A 14,985-nucleotide genomic window follows, 5' to 3' on the forward strand; every position below is an offset into this window, starting at 1 on the left:
TGAAAAAATAAACACCAAAACACAGAATCACATAGAATAAAACTAAATCATTTAGACTGAAAAAGACCTCCAAGATCACAAAGTCCAACTCTGGATTGATCATCACCTTGTCAACCATGGCACAACTTTGGGCAACGATTAAATCCATTCAAAAGTTTAACAACTTTTTCTGAAAAAAAATTCTTCCTGATGTCCAGCCTGTACCTCCACTGGCACAGCTGTGTCCTTTAATCCTGTCACTAGTTGCCCAACCCCATGTGGATACACTCTCAGGGAGTTGCAAAGAGTGAGAAGGTTTTCCCTGAGCCTCCTTTGCTCAAGGCTAAATGCCCCCAGATCCCTCAGCCACTCCTCACAGGAGTTACCCTCTCTCTAGACCCTTCCTCACTTCTGCTGTCTCCTCTGGACATGCTCTGGCACCTCAGTGTCTTTCTTGCAGGGAGGGGTCCAGAAGTGCACACGGGACTTGAGGTGTGGCCTCACCAGTGCCCAGTACTGGGGACAATCCCTGTCCTGGTCCTGCTGGCCACACCATTGCTGATACAAGCCTAGTGCCATTGGCCTTCTTGGCCACCTGGGCCCACACAGGCTCCTGTTCAGCTGTAAGCAGCACCCCAGGTCCTTTTCCTCTGGGCAGATTTCCAGACACTCTTCCCCCACCCTGTAGTCCTGCATGGGAAGCATTAGAAATGCTTTTGAATACTGCCAATGAAACTGGATTTCTTAACAATGAAATTTTCATTCTGTTAGTGTGAAAATAAGTGATACTCCATGTAGCTTGGCTTACCAAATACCGTACTTTTGTGAGTTACTCTCCACAGTATTGAAGTGATCCATTTAAATAAAAATTTCATGCAAAATGAACTATTAGTATCTAGTCAACCTTTGAATTCTTGTTCATCAATTTGTTATATAGCCTTCAATCTAGATAGAGTAAGATAATATCATCAGCATCTTTTAGGCCATGGATAGCCATATTTGAAGCTGCTGCATGAAACAAAGCAAACAAGAAAGGTTTGGAGAGGCAGCCTTTTTTCGTCCTCAGCCATCATAAATAGAAAATTGAAATTAACTGATCTTTGCTCTCATACATATCCCATGCTGTACCTGTCTCAAAACTTTCATTAAGCTGCATAGGAAATTATTTCACAAGATTAAAAAAATCCAGATGGGCTAGCACAACAACAGCTGCACTAAGATAAATTGTGAATATTGTTCACATCTAGATTTTCTAAGAAGTAAAATGCACTTTTTGCAGAGACTTGTGACTAAAACCTTTAAGAATTATGTGAATTATGTGTAACTAGGAACATGTGAATGACAGCACAAGAAGAAATATCACAAATAAGGAACAAAGAAAGAACAGGTGTTGGATGGTGCTAAAATCACCAGGCCATCATATATTATCTCTACATGCAACTTCAAGATGTTCAAAGCAGAAAAACAAAAGGCAGACGACAACCAGAGAGGGAAACAATGCCTTTGAGTAGATCAGCAGAATTCCCTAGTGGAGGGACAGGAGGAAAGGGAAAATGATAAAAATTGCCATCAGCTACTTGAAGGCATAAGAGGCACGTGCAAAGTACAGGCACATGATTGCTAAATGAAAACAGTGTGGCAGATATGAGACAGACCCTTCATGGTCAGTGACTCTTTTCCTCTGTGCTGTCACAAGTAATCCCACCCACACGCCCTAGACAAACACCGTTACTGCCACCACACAGAAGGGAGCATAGGTATAAGTCAATATCCCCAGTTCTATTCAAAATAAACAAATTAAAACCTTTCATTTTTGTGCAGCCTGCAATGAGATTTGTTACACTAACTGTAATGCTCCTTTGCCTTTTAAACACCCACAGCTGTTGGAAATTTATTGTATATTGTGTAGCAGCAAGTATTTGAAAAAAGTCATCAATTAATATTTCTCTGCCTTGCTAGCATTTGTGATTATTTTGTAAACAGTTGAAAATTCAGAAAGTGACAATACATTTTCCTTTGATTCTGTAAGTAAACACAATCAAAAGCTTGTATTTCCACCAGAAAACTATTTCCAAGACAGTCACACTTTTAATGATCTTTGTCTTACAGTGCAAATTCCTGTCCTTCTCTACAAGAAGCAGTTATGTTCCCAGAGCAAACCATCTCACTTGAGTTAAATTGCATATAAAAGTACTATAAGCAAGCAAATAAAAGTATGCATTTGTATTTCCTAAATTTAATTATATCACAGGGCATTTTCATGGACAGTCTCGTTTTTTGGGGGTTTTTTTTATGACAATTCTTCAATTTCAGTATTAAAGAGACATCAGGTACCATTAAAAGTTATAAAGTTGGGGTTTTTTTAAGTGAGGAAGTATGCAAACAAACTCTTCTCACTATTCACCTCTCTTGTGTTGCTAAATAGAAGATAACTGGAAAGTGATATATTTGACAGAAGAATATAGGTTAAAGATGCAGCTGAAGTAATGTATCTGAAATGACAGCAAAAAACTTTTTGTTCTCTTTTAACTCCAGCTGGCAATTACATACCATACAGCTGCTCACTCACATCCCTCCCTTCCCTTGTTGGATGGGACCAAAAAAAAGATAAGAAAGGTTTAATATTTGAAAGAAATTAAACTATTATAAAAATGATGATAAGACCACTACTATTACTAATATTATTAAAAAAAAGGAGAGGGGGATAGAGAGAAAGAAAACTCAAGAAAGACAAGTGATGCACAATAGAGTTTCTCATCACCTGCTGACCATGCCCAGGACATCCCCCAGCAGGGATTGGCTCCTCCTGGCCAACTGTCCCCATTTTTGTACTGAACATGACATTCTATGGTGTGGGATATCCCTTGGGCCAGTTCTGATCAGCTGTGCCAGCTGTGCTCCCTCCCAGCTTCTTGTGCACCTGCCCACTGGCAGATCATGAAGTCCTTGACTTAAGGTAAAAAACTTGTTGGCAACAGCCAAAACATCTGTGTATTATCAACATCATTCTCATACTGAATCATAAAGCACTATATAGCTACCAAGACAAAATCAACTCTATCCCAGCCAAAATCAGGACACATTTTGGTGTTTTTTTGAAAAATCCAAATCATTCCTATATGCTCTACATTCTATATGAACTGCCAAGACAACATTCTGTTGTCTTGAACCCAAAAAAATAATCGTGGAACTTAAAAATAAATGAAGGTATGAAATTTCAGTTTAAAAGCACCACTGGCACATATCTGAAAATATAACAGTGTATGGCAATGCAATAATTCCCTGGATAAAATAAAGGTGGGGAAAAAACAAAACAAAAACCAAACCAAACAAACAAAAAAAAAAAACCCAACCAACCTTTCCAGTGTTTGACATGCTTAGAAATAATTTTAAAGTTTTATTCAGCCTATTGAAAAAGGCCAAGTATTGTTCATTATTTCAGATCAGATACAATAACAAATGCACAAAGTAATTTATCTTCTTTCCATTCAAAATTGTGCAGTTGCAAGAGCAATGAGCTGATTGGCACTTCAGTGAAAAGACTTCATGCTGATTTTCATGCAGAAAGGCTGCTGGAATACTTTTGTCAGAGATACCTATAAACTTCAAAACAAAGATTAACAATCATGGCAAAATATTACAGTTCCCAAAAGTCACAGATATTGTGACTTCTTTGACAAATGGGACTTAACTCAGTTTTAAATGACACTGAAGCATTGAAAACTTTAAAGCTTTGATTGCATCTTAATCTAGAAACAGCCCAGAGACTTCTTTTATCTTATTGTAATGAACTTCAATTTAATAATTCATAATTTTTAATATTTTAATAGATTTCATGCTTTAGAGCCTACCCAAGCAAACTGTAAAACCACAGGGTATAGAACCATCCTCACTACAACACAACAGCAAGAAAAATTTCATAGTTTCCTGAGCAATGAGTCTTGCTTCAGTAAAAATTTATGCAGCCTTTACCCTCGCACATTAGGGAATTTGTATCAAGTAGTTATTCATTATGTACTCAGAGATTCTGTACCAGTTTAGCTTTGTATTTTTCTCTCTGGAGTTTCTAAATGCTTAAATCTACATGAAAATGTAAAAATTTGTCAGTGAACAATGAGTAATAAAAAAGCCTTGGTCTAAAAAATCTAGGCAGCAAGAAGAAAATTATTCACAGTAGGGAAATCCAGTGTATTAAATAGTTAAGTAAATAAAATGTACAGGTCTAATTAATTTAGGAGAAAATATTTTTGTTTTAAACGTACAGAGTCACTGAAGTTAGTGCAGTTGCTTACATGGGATTGCAAGATGGATTGCCAAGGATAGGCTTTCCAGCGATGACATAAAACAGGTGTGTCCCTACATGTGTCCAGAAGTATCATGTAGCCAAAGGCATGGTGATTTTATTTTCAGGATCTCCTGTCTGCATGGTGACAGAGGTCCAAAGTTGACAGCCAGACCTGCACTTTCAGCTAATAGGTTTTTACACCAGCAGATGCTCCAGTTCACCACTTCTGTTACAACAGTGGTAACCGCAGGCAGCTCTGCACTCAGGTGATTCAGCAAGATCATCCTACCTGTCTGGGCCCACCTGAAAAATTCCTTATAAAATAATACTGATTATCATTATATCTGCATTCTCTGGGGACACAGAGAAAGTCACAGAAAGTTTTAATATGTTCATCACCCTAATGACAAAGCTATGAGAGGTTCTGGATTTTCAAAGTGTTTCAGTTCAATCTTAATTCAGGACTTTTCATCTGTTCTCTCAGAATTTTCCTGTGATCTCTCACTTTCTTTTTTCACTCAGCCTTCATCTGTACAAAATATGTTCTCTGAGAGACATTAATCAAAAAGTGCCTTTTGGTATTTCTGTTCCTATTTGTAGTGGGAAATTCACAGCTAGCTTGCTTCTGAGTGAATGAATAAAGGTGAAAGAAAGAAAGTACAAAGCGAAGAAGGGAAAAAACACTGGCTATCAAATAAAACAAAGAGTTGCACAAGACAAAGTTTAACTCATTTAACTTTTAGTACAGTACTAGATCCTAACAAAGCAAGAACTTCCTGGTTTTTCATATTTAGTGCTTTTCACACATAAACTAAAGTGGGGAGTTCTCCCAAGGCATCCCAGACTTGACAGTGCCAACACTGTCTCCCACAAAACAAGGCACCCATTGGCTGGTTCAGCTGCAATGCTGCTGTCCATGGGTCCTGTCACTCGATCAGCTTCCCGTTCCTGTGCTGTCCTTGCATTCCTCCAGCTGATCACAATCACACTTCCAGCTGTCACTCAACTGAGACTTTCTCCTCACTCATAATCACCTCTCACGCCACAACCAACTTCCAACCATCCAGCCTGCAGCTGTGCCTTTCCCACAGGACCTTCTGCTGAGCATAAGCCTTAACCACTTTAATAATTATAACCCTATATCCTACATCATACAAGATCTGTAAATACAATTTGGGTACCAACTTTCAGATCAAGTCAGAAATAAGCAGAAGGGCAAGGATTCACATCTGCACAGCTGCAGCTATACTGCAAAAAAAAAAGCAAATATAAGGAGCCCAGTCCTAGGTCATCCCTTTAGCAAATCTGTACCTGACTGGTCTCCAAACTGGGAGAGGAGGTCGATGTGTTTAAGTTTCAAAACAGCCTCTAAGTGTAGAGGTTTTATTAATATCCATCTTACAAAACATGCAGGAAAGCACATGTGTTACAAAGCCAAGCAATGCACAGTCTTCAGGGAGGTGCAAGAGGGAGCCATTTATTGCACAAACCAGGCCTTTTAAAGCACTTAGGCTGTTATCAATTATATTCCATTTAAGCACAACAAATGTAATTCAACCAACCACCACAAACCATGATGTGAACACATAATGATTATATAACTTGTTTTTCTACCTCTAATTCAGTCAAGTCACTTTCCCATAGTCCTTTTCTACTTTGCCAAATTATCAGGCCTGAGCCATCATTTTACAAGGGTAACAAGGCCTTTATTTTGTAAGGTTTTACCTATATGCAACAATTAAGCAAGTACTTCAACAAGCACTATCAAATAAGACTAGTTTTCCACTAGATTTCTATTCAATTTTGCAAGAGACATAGGAGAACCTTAATGTAAACTCACACATGAAAAAGCATCAAAGTAACACAAGAGATATTTTGAGTGCTATAAAAGCTTCACATGCATTTATAATCTCTCTTACTCCAAAATGTTATGTTTATAGCAAAATGATTTTTTCAGTAGCTAACAGTGGCTCATACGATCTATTTCCATGACATTCCATAAGTTCTTGAAATTTTTGCTGCTGCCTTTTCTATTTGAAAATAATAAAAAATGTTCAAAGAGGAAAGAGAAGAAAGGAGGAGATAACTCACAAACTCAGCCTGTCTCTGAACAACTGAAACCTGTGGGAAGGACTCACATTAGAGAAGTTCATGGAGAGCTGATTGTCCATTATTTTTTGTAGAAGATTTTCTCAGGAGCCAATTCATCTGAATTTTAAAAAAATTAATAAAAATGTAACCAGAAAATTATTTCAAATTTTATAGCTCAGGATAAGTATATTGCAGCTACAGACAGTTTTACACTTTTTGCATCTTACGTCTTCAATACAGGAGGGATAGAGAATTGTCACCTTAGAACATGCTCCTGTTTTACATGGTCTCATTGACCACATAACTTTGGCATGGAAGTCATTGCCCAGCAGCTCTCAAGGTTCTCATCAGGGTGTCTTCATTGATCAAAATCCCTTGGGACTAAAGGTTAGTCATCCAAAGACACTTTGGAGAAAAAGCAAAAATATAAGGGCAAGATTTTTAATAGTGAAGTGACAGTTAAAAGAGTAGGAAATTCTCCTCACATCTTATTATCATATGAAGAATAAGAACAAGCATTTCTGCCTGAATTCATGCTGCTTCAGTCGTTCCTCCTTTGTATCAAGGATCACCTCCTTCAGCAAGTATAACCCCATGTAAACACTACTGTCTTAGGCGATTTCATTTGTACAAGTGTTCCATCTTTTCCCTTCAGTAAACATCTCCTAGTATTGTAGACACTTGTGAAGGTTTCCATTCAAGAGAAATACAGCTGGGATTCAGACTAAAGGGCCAATTTGTCCTCTTGACTGGGGCCCAAAGATTTCCACATCACAAGGCACTTCCTTTCCTTGGTACAATCAGCAATGCATTTTGCTGCCTTTTTAAAGTCTGGGCACATATTGAACTTGTAGCACCAAACTGACACAGAAGCAGATTCTTATGACACCATTAGTTTGCAAGAATAATTGTCTCAGCTGAGCAAGTCAGGTTATAAAAGACACGCTACTTTCTAATAAACGCCTTCTGTTCACCTTCTGAAGACTGGAGACTCTTTGTTCTGTCAACAGCGGCAGCTGGAAAGTTCTCTCCAGCTGTAGAAGTGACTAAAAGATTTTTGGCTGGAGAACCACTGAAGGTTTTGGTTAAGTTGAAAACGTTTTTGGTCTGAATCAGGACCATGAAAATAATACACTATGGAGATTGGAATGAATGAGTGTTACTATATATTTGACTCCCATCCCTGAGGCAATCCAGATAATTTTAGATAGTAGAATTGTACTTTGCTTGTTTCCCATGATGTCCACTGACCTTTTCTGTCCCCTTGAGTACAGGCTCTGGGAATCTCCTTGAAACTTGGTTGGTGGGAGGGATTAAGGTGGTAAATCTGGGACATGTGCATTTGTTTGGGTTGTGGGGATACCTGGATCTGTAAGATTGTCAACTGCAAAAGGCAAGGCGGCCTAAATTGAATTTGCCAAGCTGTTTTGGAGCCCAGCTTACAAGTCCACAAATTTTCAAAAATTGTTGTGTAAATTATCTAATGTTAGTGAACACTAAATCTCATAGAAAGAAAGTGCTGTCTCCAAAGATACTCCAGAAATCAGGAATACACCATGGGCCAATCTGGAATCAGAAATACATCATGTCTCCAGGAATACACCATGGACCAATCTGCTGGACTCTGGGTGCTGAAAGACTGCTGCATGAACTCTCCCTCCCAGAACCTGATTGTCCTGTAATTTTTGGACTCATGGGATGGGGAAAGGGGGGGAATGTAGGGGTGTGTGTGTGAAGGGCATAGAAGGATACTATCTAAATTTATGAATAGCAATTGCCCATTATATGAGTTCCAGTATGCTTTTCTCTTCTTTGCTTTCTGCTCTGTCTGCTACACTGGACTAGGAGAGGAACGGTACCCTGATTAGACACAAGAGGAAAGGTCCCAGGATGGTGGTGCCAGTCAATGTTTCGAGACATGGGGTGGTTGCCAGGGACTAGATAACTTTTATGTCTTAGCAGCACATTTTGAAATGTTTTGGAATGCTCCTGTGGATTTGGTGGCAGGGACAGATCAGGTCCTGTGAAAGCAACACAGTGAAATGCCCCACCCCCAGCCTAGAGCCATGGTCCCAGCTCTGGCCAAGCTGTCAATCAATCAATCAATCAATCACACACCAGGGGCAGTGCTGACCCAGCCCCTGACTGGCCAAATGACCAGAAGTCCCACCTGGAAGAGGGTCCCATGAAGGGCCAAGGGCTTAAAACCCCCCAGGAGGGGAGTTACACAGGTCTGGAATATGCCAGCTTCCTTGGAGTTCACGCTGGAGTCCTCGGAGTTGCTAGCTATATGTGTGTATTTTGGTATCTCTTCCATCTTTCTTTCTGTCTCTCTCTTTCTTCTTCTCCTAATCCTTTTTACATGGATTTTTTTGGGGATAACTTAACATATTATGGATTTAAACATTTCTAGGTTGAATGGGCTATGTTTATGCTAAGCAAATGCTAAGTTTCTTTTAAGTCAATACTACATAAATACTAAATAATGCTATAATAGGTGTTTTATATTGGATTTGGAGCTGTATTTACTCCTTTGCCAAAGTTTCCTAATTTTCGATACTTTTTGCCAGATACTTTTGTGTGATTGTCACTTCTTGAAAATATCTGGTGGGGATTTCTCCTCCACATCAGCTGTGGTAAAGGAACCTTGAGTTTAACCCCTGGATTTAAGTATCTGGGCTGTAACAGGCACTTTCCTCATAAGCCCTGTAAAAATCATAAAGGCACTTTTTCTCATGAAGGCCATCTGCTCATGTGGTGGGTCTGGTCACAAAGGCCTTAAACCTTTTAAAGCTGCTTGCCTTTTAAACCCTGAAAACCTCATACAGGTGCATTCCACATAAAGGTGCTCTCTTCACAAACCCATTTCACATCATAAAGGCACTCCCCTCATCAACCCCATTAAATTCATGAGAGATCACTAACCTCATAAAGGTCATATAGGTGCTCTCCTGATAAACCTTATTAACCTCTTACTGGCGCTTTACCCATAAACCCCATAAACAATATCTCCTCATAAAAACCAGAAGTTCTCTAAAAGGTCCCTTCTTAATAAACACCTTAAATCTCATAAGGGCACTCACCTCATAAACCCCAAAATCCTCATAAAGGCACTCACCTAATAAACCCCATAAACCTTAAAATATACTCTCCTAATTGAGGCGCTTCCCACAAAAACTTAATTAATCTCATAAAGGTGCAGTCCTCATAAAGCTCATAAAGACTCTCCTCAAAAGCACCATGAACTTCATAAAGGCACTCCCTGCCTAAACCACAAATTTCATAAATGCAGTCTCCTCATCAAGACCATAAACCTTAGAAAAGTGCTTTCCTCATAATCCCCATCAACTTCATAAAAGAGATCTCCTTGTAAACCCTATAAACATAAGGGCACATAAAGGTGCTCACCTCATAAAGGTGCTTTCCTCATAAACCCCATAATACTCATAAGGGCGCCTTTATGAGAATTATTTGGATTATGAGGAAAGCATGGTGTTGATGAGGAGTACTTTTATGAGGTTTATGGGGTATATTAGGAGAGTGCCTTCATGAGGTTTATGGGGTTTATGTGGAGACTGCTTTTTTAATGAGAGTGTTTTTATGAGGTTTGTAGGCTTTATGAGGAGAGCACCATTATAAGGATTATGGGGGTTATGAAGACAAAGCCATTTTCAGGTGATTGTATATATGCTTTTATTTATAACATTTATTGGCTTTACAAGGACAGGGTCTCTATGAATTTTATGGTATTGAGGAGGAAAGCACCAATACGAGCTTAATGGAGTTTAGGAGGAGAGTGTCTTTATGACCTTTATGGCCTTCATAGCATTACAGGCCTTTTTGAATTTTATGGAATTGATGAGGAGAATATCTTTATGAAAATAAGGGGGTTTATGAGAAGAGTGTCTTTAAGAGATTTATGGCCTTCATGAGGAGATAGTCTCCACAAGGAAAGTGCTTTTATGATATTTGTGGGGCTTATGAGAAGAGCACCTCTGACGAGAGTGCTTTTATGAGTTTTATTTGGGTTATAAGGTTTGTGAGGAGAGTGCCTCTTGACATAAGCCCCATAAACCTCATAAAACGTTCTCCTCATAGAGGCCTTCTCCTCAGAAAGCACATAAACCTCATAAGGGTGGTGTTCTCAGAAACCCCATAATCCTCACAAAGGCACTCTCCTCCTTAAGGCATCCACCTCAGAAACACCATAAACCTCATAAAGGTACTGTCCTAATGCAGGTGCTCTCCTCATAAGCCCCATAAACTTCCTAAAGGAGATCTCCTCATAAAAATCAGGAACCACATAAAGGCACTCTTTTAATAAACCATCTATACCTCATAAAAGCACTCAACTTATAAATGCCATAAACCTCACAGAGGTACTCAACTCATAAACTCCATAAACATCAAAAAGGCCGTAAAACTCATAAAGGCAATCTCCTCATAAAGATGCTCTCATCATAAACAACATAAACACAATATCCTTATAAAACCCAGAAATTTCATAAAGTTGTCACCTCATGAAGGTATCTCCTCCTGAAGATACTATCTTCATAAACACTATAAAAATCATAAAGGCACTCTCTTCATTGAGGTTCTCTCTTCAAAAACCACATCAACTTCATAAAAGTAGTCTCCTCATCAAGAGAAAAGCCTCAGAAATGGGATTTTCTCATAATTCCCATAAACCTTCAAGGATGCTGTCTTTATAAATCCCTAAGATTCACAAAAGAAATCTCTTCATGAGCCCTGTAAATATCGTAACGCTGCTCTCCTCATTGTGTGATTCACATTCTCTGAACCTGAGAGAAGCAGAGAAAAGAATGATCAAAACAATTCTTATCTCATTTGCTGTGCCCGTGTTGTGCCAAAGTAGAATGCAATGTGGAGATTGTTTACCCAAAGTGAAGGTGTTTGGTTTCCTTGGTCTATCAGGGCCAAGCGTGTGTCCAGACTGTTGGGCAGGAGACAGTCACAAGATTTTGTTCAGTTGAGTGCTCGTGCAGTTTCAGTTTAGATGTAGTGTAATATAGTATAGAATAATATAGTATAATAAAGTAATTAATTAGCCTTCTGATATCATGGAGTCCTCCTTGTCATTTCTCCTCGCCACAGTGGTCACCCCTGCTTTTACAATATCTCATGAAGGGCTTAAACCTTCTAAAGGCACTCTCCTCACAAACACCAAAACCTCATAAAGGCCTTCCCCTCCTTAAGGCACTCTCTTTATAAACCCCTTACAAAATTCATAAAGGACATAAAGCTCATGGAGACACTCTCCTCTTAAACCATATAAATCTCTGAAAGGTCCTCTCTTGACGAACCCCATAAACATCAGAAAGGCAGCTTCTCAAGAACCCTATAAAACCAGTTAAGGAGCTTTCTCCACATAAATGCCAAGGAACTCCTCCAAAAGGCATTCTTCTCTTGAGTTTCCTTACCATTCCTACATGTACATTCCTATATTTTCTGTGTTCCTTGATGCGCTGCCTCTGCCTCAAGCACTGGAGCCTACAATTCCCTTGCAACACCTTTAACTAAGCCCACTATGCATGTGAGTTTATGCTCAGAAAAATGATCCACTGAATTAGAATTATAGCAAATACAGGACAAGAAGGAGTCATCTCATGTTAACTGATCAATGCCAGCTGCCACAATGATTGTAATTACCTCTGCTCTCTCCAGTGTGACAGAGGGGACCACAAATGTATGTCAGCAATTGTAACTAAAGAAAGCCTGAAGTACCAAAGCCTTCACAGAAAATAAAGGAAATATTTCTCCTTTAAAGAGCACACTTGTTTCAGTATCCCAAGCACATTAGTCATGTAACTAAGGTGGATTTGAGAAAAGTAAAATCCTATCCAAAAGAAAGAGGGTTCACACGTTAATATACAAAATACAAACCTGAAACTATATGGGAGAAATAACTTTAATAGTACAAGACACCTTACACAGCCTAATATGTAATGCTTATAACTATTCCTAAAATGCATGGCTTGGTTTGCTGCCATATCTCGAATGTACAAATTGCTTTCCATTTTTTCTTCAATGACGGTGTTTACGGTATTTTTCTTGTTATGAAGATAAATCCCTACCCAGGAAATGCAGGTATGGAGAAGGAAAACAGGGAACAATAAATTGAACCACTAAAGATATTTACTAATAAAATGGCAATGCTGAGATTCACAAGATACAAAACACCTGCTGTTACTCTTATTTTAAAAGCATTACTTATCACATGCAGAGATAGATGGACAACTCCATTTTTTCAACTGCAGTTTCTGAAGACTGATTTTTCCTAGTTAACTACTACTTTTGTCATACTTCAGGTTTCCCCTTCTTTGCATTATGCTGATTCAATAATAATGAAAAATGAAGTCCTTATTCTCTGATCAATGCAAACCCTTTGGCATCAGTGGCAATATCAAGTTTGTGTCCTATTTTTGTTAACATACTTCTGTTCAGCGCGCCAAAGTCTACATTATTGGTAAATAAAACTATTAACAATCTGAATTGACCACATACCTACATGACTACTCCCTGACTATTCCACTAGACTACCAACATGCCAACACATTTGTGGCCACACTCATTTTGCAAAAACAACATTTGCCTACTTGCAAGTTCCCTGAGACCATGGGTTGGTCACAGAGCAGCCATCTGCTACTTCTGCTACTCCTGTTCACAGTTACTCTCTGCATTCACAACCCTGATTTCCTTCCTTGATCTGGTGTTTTGCCAGTTGACAGGGGACAAGAGAATGGACAGAGAAACCAATTGAAAGAATAGTCCTAGATTACTATTAATATTGAGGCAAAACAGAAGTAAAAGGATATATTTGATAAAATCACTCAGCTTCAGCAACAAGCAAACAAAAGCAAGGTAATGCATCTATTCACTATTATACAAGAGAGAGAGAATAGTGTTTGAGAAAGATACATCACCAATACTTTACCATCATCCAGAGTCTGCAGTCACTGAGGAGTCCTGTTTCACAGCAAAGACCTGGAGAACCCTTCCTGGCAACTGGGAAAATCCCACCCAGTGTGACCACTCATGGATGAGGTCTCCAGTTCACCCAAAATAGGGGTCCAGCTTTTATAGGTTCAAATCAGCAGAAAACATCTGGTTCTGATGGCACATTTCCCAACCAGCCAGGGCCAAGGCTTGGCCAGAGCCCAGGCCACAGTGAGAGGATTTTTGCCTAAAATATTCTACTAACAAGCCTGTAGAGTTATCAGCTGGGAGGGTTTCTCTTAGCAAGAAGCCTTTAGGGATATTGGTTGGGATAATTTTTTAATATATCTTATACAATGTTATACAAACATCTCTACAACAGCCGGTTTGGCATTAAGAACAACTAATAAAAATCCTTTAATAATCTATTTTTAACTAAAGAACCTTGATGGTATGAATAGCATCATGCTCAAGATTCATCTTCTAAGTCAACTCAGCCTTAGGCCTGCAGTTCAGGGCTTAACAAATTCAGTTGGAAATTCTAAATTCCTCAGACCTTTTACCTTACATTGTATTATTTCCTATCAATTCAACATAGGTGAAGTTATGACAAATGCATTCTATAATGCATCTTAAATAAGGATTATGACAAAGACTGCCATATATCTGTAAATAGCATAATATGATGTCAATATTAAAATTGATAATACATGATGCTTGAACATGAACAATGGCAGTGAATGTGCAAATGGCAGCCTACCCAGTCTCCACCATCTGTTACCTACCTCCTGCCACCAGGAGCACTTGCAGAGGCAAGTACACAGGCAACAGGAGAGGATGGTTGGTGGCTTCTGTGAGTCCCTCTGATTTTCCAGGCAGCAAACAAGAAGGAGTCAGGTTCAGTTCCCTGCATTATTCTGGCAGTGCACTCTTGCTCCTCCTTTTTGCTGCTGTTAGGGTTAGAACTGGTGGTTTTCAGCCCAGTTCCTTTTATCTTGCATTCTAAAAATGCAAGATAAAACACAAGCCTTTGAAAGCAAACTTAAAGAAGCTGGTTCACAGAATCTCATGTCTTCAATCTCATTATAAAAACAAATATATAATAACATGTTTCACCTGAGTGAGTTAAGCCCTACCCCAGTTATCTTCTCCTGAGATTCTTTTGTTACCTAATGACAACAAAAGGATCTGAGACAAAAGCAGACAATTACTTTTCCTCCCTTTTCTGGTGCAGGATTAGCTCATAGTAGCAACACATTTCCCTGTGACTAGATTTTCCTTTTCACTGGATATTTAAAGGGAAAGGTGAATAACGACAGTGCTTAAAATGAAAACATTAAATACTCATAGCAGAAAAGCCATAAATCTAGGCATAATTCATAAAAAGGCCATTTTGATATTTGTTTTAACATGGACCTAAAAAAAGTGTAAAGTATCCCCTTACCACCTATCTTTAAAGCAGAAAACTGCTTCTAGAAACACATCACTGGTTTTGCCATGGAATTAGATTTGCTATCTCACTGCACCAGCCTGCAAATCTATGCAAGCTTTAGACATAGGTTGCTCTGAATAAATGAGATACAGATTTTTTCAATACAGAGAAAGCTTGGAAAGCAAGTTGTCATCTCTGACCCAAGATCTCTTTCCTTGGTAGAACTGACCCAAGAGCTGAT

The sequence above is a fragment of the Haemorhous mexicanus genome, chromosome 2 (assembly GCF_027477595.1).
Source record: "Haemorhous mexicanus isolate bHaeMex1 chromosome 2, bHaeMex1.pri, whole genome shotgun sequence".
In the NCBI taxonomy this organism is placed as follows: domain Eukaryota; kingdom Metazoa; phylum Chordata; class Aves; order Passeriformes; family Fringillidae; genus Haemorhous; species Haemorhous mexicanus.